We start from the raw sequence: 6,176 nt of genomic DNA on the forward strand, positions 1-6,176 counted from the left end.
ATGTGTACTTCACATGAAATCTTTTTTACTGCAGCGTTTTGGAGAAACTGGGTATTAACCTATTATAAAGTGATATAAAAACCCCATTTCTAATAAGTAGAAAAAAACATTGGTCGGTTCTTATACAGGACATCCCATACTATATATGTACTTCACATGAAACCTTTTTACTGCAGCATTTTAGAGAAACGGGGTGTTAACATAGAAAAAAAGTACTATAAAGTCCCCCTTTCAAATAAGTAGAGAAAAACAATGGTCAGATCTTATACACGACACCCTTATCTCTGTGTGTACTTCACATGAAAGCTTTTTGCTGCAGCATTTTAAAGACACGGGGGAAGTAACATAGTATAAAGTAATATAAGGACCCCGTTTTAAATAAGTAGAAAAAAACAATAGTCAGTTCTTATACAGGACATACCATACTATATGTGTACTTCACATTAAACCTTCTTACTGCACTGTTTTGGAGAAATTGTATATTAATACGATTTAAAGTGTTATAAAGACCCCATTTTTGATAAGTAGAAAAAGACAATGGTCAGTTCTTACATAGGAAATCCCATACTAAGTACTTGACATGAAACTTTCTTACTGCACTGTTTTGGAGAAATGGGGTATTAACATAATATAAAGTGCTATAAAGACCCCATTTCCAATAAGTAGAAAGAAACAATGGTCAGCTCTTCTTCAGGACATCCCATACTATATGTGTACTTCACATAAAAACTTTTTACTCCACTGTTTTGGAGAAACGGGGTAATAACCTAATATAAAGTACTATAAAGACTGCATTTCAAATAAGTAGAAAAAAACAATAGTCAGTTCTTATACAGGACATACCATACTATATGTGTACTTCACATGAAACCTTTTTACTGCAGCATTTTGGAGAAAGGGGATATTAACATAATATAAAGTGCTATAAAGACCCCATTTCAAATAAGTAGAAAAAGACAATGGTCAGTTCTTATACAGGACATACCATACTATATATGTACTTCACAGGTAACCTTTTTACTGCAGCGTTTTGGAGAAAGGGGGTATTAACATAAAATAAAGTGCTATAAAGACAGCATTTCAAATAAGTAGAAAAAAACAATGGTCAGTTCTTATACAGGACATACCAAACTATATAAGTACTTCACATGAAACCTTTTTACAGCAGACTTTTGGAGAAAGGGGGTATTAACATAATATAAAGTGCTATAAAGACCCCATTTCAAATAAGTAGAAAAAGACAATGGTCAGTTCTTATACATGACATACCATACTATATATGTACTTCACATGAAACCTTTTTACTGCAGCATTTTGGAGAAACGGGGTATTAAGCCAATATAAAGTGCTATAAAGACCGCATTTCAAATAAGTAGAAAAAAACAATGGTCAGTTCTTATACAGGACATACCATACTATATGTGTACTTCACATGAAACCTTTTTACTGCAGCGTTTTTGGGAAACAGGGTAATAACAAATGATAAAGTGCTATAAAGAGCCCATTTCCAATAAGTAGAAAAAAACAATGGTCAGTTCTTACATAGGACATCCCATACTATGTACTTGACATGAAACTTTCTTACTGCACTGTTTTGGAGAAATGGGGTATTAACATAATATAAAGTACTATAAAGACCCCATTTCCAATAAGTAGAAAGAAACAATGGTCAGTTCTTATTCAGGACATCCCATACTTTATGTGTACTTCACATAAAAACTTTTTACTGCACTGTTTTGGAGAATTGGGGTAATAACCTAATATAAAGTGCTATAAAGACCCCATTTCAAATAAGTAGAAAAAGACAATGGTCAGTTCTTATACAGGACATCCCATACTATATCTGTACTTCACATGAAACCTATTTACTGCAGCGTTTTGGAGAAAGGGGGTATTAACATAATATAAATTGCTATAAAGACCGCATTTCAAATAAGTAGAAAAAAACAATGGTCAGTTCTTATACAGGACATACCATACTATATGTGTACTTCACATGAAACCTTTTTATTGCAGCATTTTGGAAAATTGGGGTATTAACATAATATAAAGTGCTTTAAAGACCCCATTTCAAATAAGTAGAAAAAGACAATGGTCAGTTCTTATACATGACATACTATACTATATATGTACTTCACATGAAACCTTTTTACTGCAGCATTTTGGAGAAACGGGGTATTAAGCCAATATAAAGTGCTATAAAGACCCTATTTCAAATAAGTAGAAAAAAACAATGGTCAGTTCTTATACAGGACATACCATACTATATAAGTACTTCACATGAAACCTTTTTACTGCAGCATTTTGGAGAAAGGGGGTATTAACATAATATAAAGTGCTATAAAGAGCCCATTTCAAATAAGTAGAAAAAAACAATGGTCAGTTCTTATACAGGACATCCCATACTATATGTGCACTTCACATGAAACATTTTTACTGCAGCGTTTTTGGGAAACAGGGTATTAACATATGATAAAGTGCTATAAAGAGCCCATTTCCAATAAGTAGAAAAAAACAATGGTCAGTTCTTACATAGGACATCCCATACTATGTACTTGACATGAAACTTTCTTATTGCACTGTTTTGGAGAAATGGGGTATTAACATAATATAAAGTACTATAAAGACCCCATTTCCAATAAGTAGAAAGAAACAATGGTCAGTTCTTATTCAGGACATCCCATACTATATGTGTACTTCACATAAAAACTTTTTACTGCACTGTTTTGTAGAAACGGGGTAATAACCTAATATAAAGTGCTATAAGGACCGCATTTCAAATAAGTAGAAAAAAACAATAGTCAGTTCTTATACAGAACATAGCATACTATATGTGTACTTCACATGAAACCTTTTTACTGCAGCATTTTGGAGAAAGGGGGTATTAACATAATATAAAGTGCTATAAAGACCCCATTTCCAATAAGTAGAAAGAAACAATGGTCAGTTCTCATTCAGGACATCCCATACTATATGTGTACTTCACATAAAAACTTTTTACTGCACTGTTTTGTAGAAACGGGGTAATAACCTAATATAAAGTGCTATAAAGACCGCATTTCAAATAAGTAGAAAAAAACAATAGTCAGTTCTTATACAGGACATAGCATACTATATGTGTACTTCACATGAAACCTTTTTACTGCAGCATTTTGGAGAAAGGGGGTATTAACATAATATAAAGTGCTATAAAGACCCCATTTCCAATAAGTAGAAAGAAACAATGGTCAGTTCTCATTCAGGACATCCCATACTATATGTGTACTTCACATAAAAACTTTTTACAGCACTGTTTTGGAGAAACGGGGTAATAACCTAATATAAAGTGCTATAAAGACCGCATTTCAAATAAGTTGAAAAAAACAATAGTCAGTTCTTATACAGGACATACCATACTATATGTGTACTTCACATGAAACCTTTTTACTGCAGCATTTTGGAGAAAGGGGGTATTAACATAATATAAAGTGCTATAAAGACCCCATTTCAAATAAGTAGGAAAAAGACAATGGTCAGTTCTTATACAGGACATCCCATACTATATCTGTACTTCACATGAAACCTATTTACTGCAGCGTTTTGGAGAAAGGGGGTATTAACATAATATAAAGTGCTATAAAGACCGCATTTCAAATAAGTAGAAAAAAACAATGGTCAGTTCTTATACAGGACATCCCATACTATATCTGTACTTCACATGAAACCTATTTACTGCAGCATTTTAAAGAAACGGCATATTAACATAATATAAAGTGCTATAAAGACCCCATTTCAAATAAGTAGAAAAAAACAATGGTCAGTTCTTATACATGACATACCATACTATATATGTACTTCACATGAAACCTTTTTACTGCAGCATTTTGGAGAAACGAGGTATTAAGCCAATATAAAGTGCTATAAAGACCCTATTTCAAATAAGTAGAAAAAAACAATGGTCAGTTCTTATACCGGACATACCATACTATATGTGTACTTCACATGAAACCTTTTTACTGCAGCATTTTGGAGAAAGGGGGTATTAACATTATATAAAGTGCTATAAAGACCCCATTTCAAATAAGTAGAAAAAAACAATGGTCAGTTCTTATACAGGACATACCATACTATATGTGCACTTCACATGAAACATTTTTACTGCAGCGTTTTTGGGAAACAGGGTATTAACATATGATAAAGTGCTATAAAGAGCCAATTTCCAATAAGTAGAAAAAAGCAATGGTCAGTTCTTACATAGGACATTCCATACTATGTACTTGACATGAAAATTTCCTACAGCACTGTTTTGGAGAAATGGGGTATTAACATAATATAAAGCACTATAAAGATCCCATTTCCAATAAGTAGAAAGAAACAATGGTCAGTTCTTATTCAGGACATCCCATACTATATGTGTACTTCACATAAAAACTTTTTACTGCACTCTTTTGGAGAAAAGGGGTAATAACCTAATATAAAGTGCTATAAAGACCGCATTTCAAATAAGTAGAAAAAAACAATAGTCAGTTCTTATACAGGACATACCATACTATATGTGTACTTCACATGAAACCTTTTTACTGCAGCATTTTGGAGAAACAGGGTATTAACATAATATAAAGTGCTATAAAGACCCCATTTCAAATAAGTAGAAAAAAACAATAGTCAGTTCTTATACAGGACATCGCATACTTTATGTGTACTTCACATGAAACCTTTTTACTAAAGCATTTTGGAGAAACAGGGTATTAATATATTATAAAGTACTATAAAGACCGCATTTCAAATAAGTAGAAAAAAACAATGGCCAGTTCTTATACAGTACATCCCATACTATAAATTTACTTCACATGAAACCTTTTTACTGCAGCATTTTAAAGAAATGGGGTATTAACATAATATAATATAACTTAATATAACAATTTAGTCTCCACTTTCCTTACTAATATGCAACTACCTCTCTGACTCCCCCACTAACTATTAAAAAAATACTAATGTTTTGCTTCTCACACTCTTTACACACCTGAAACTTGCCTACAGCACTTATTCATTGTTGCTCTAACAGTTGTGTAAATTGCTTCCTTGTCCTCATTTGTAAGTCGCTTTGGATAAAAGCGTCTGCTAAATGACTAAATGTAAACGTATAAAGTACTAAAAAGACCGCATTTTAAATAAGTAAAAAAAAACAATGGTCAAATCTTATACAGGACATCCCATACTATATATGTACTTCACATGAAAACTTTTTACTGCAGCATTTTAAAGAAACGGGGGATTTAACATAATATAAAGTACTATAAAAACCCCATTTTAAATAAGTAGAAAAAAACAATGATCTGTTCTTATATAGGACATTTCATACTATACGTGTACTTCACATTAAACCTTCTTACTGCACTGTTTTGGAGAAACTGGTATTAAAATAGAAAAAAGTACTAATAAGACCCTATTTCAATTAAGTGGAAAAAATCAATGGTCAGTTCTTACATAGGACATCCCATACTATATGTGTACTTCACATGAAACCTTTTTACTGTAGCATTTTAAAGAAATGGGCTATTAATATAATATAAAGTACTTTAAAGACCGCATTTTAAATAGGTAGAAAAAAACAATTGTCAGTTGTTATACAGGACATCCCATACTATATGTGTACTTCACATGAAAACTTCTTACTGCACTGTTTTGGAGAAGCGGGGTATTAACTTGATAATATAAAGTGATATAAAAACCCCATTTCAAATAAGTAGAAAAAACAATGGTCAGTTCTTATACAGGACATCCCATACTATATATCTACTTCACATAAAACTTTTTTACTCCAGCATTTTAAAGAAATTGGGTATTAACATAATATAAACACAGCATTTTAAATAAGTAGAAAAAAACATTGGTCAGTTCTTGTACAGGATATTTCATAGTATATGTGTACTTCACATGAACCTTTTTACTGCAGCATTTTAAAGAAATGGGGTATTAACATAATATAAAGTGATATAAAAACCTCATTAAAAAATAAGTAGAAAAAACAATGGTCAGTTCTTATACAGGACATCCCATACTATTTATGTACTTCACATGAAACCTTTTTACTGCAGCAATTTAAAGAAACTGGCTGTTAACATAATATAAAGTACTATAAACACCCCATTTCAAATAAGTAGAAAAAAACAATGGTCAGTATTATTGTTTAAGTA

This window comes from Danio rerio, chromosome 7 (assembly GCF_049306965.1).
Source record: "Danio rerio strain Tuebingen ecotype United States chromosome 7, GRCz12tu, whole genome shotgun sequence".
In the NCBI taxonomy this organism is placed as follows: Eukaryota; Metazoa; Chordata; class Actinopteri; order Cypriniformes; family Danionidae; genus Danio; species Danio rerio.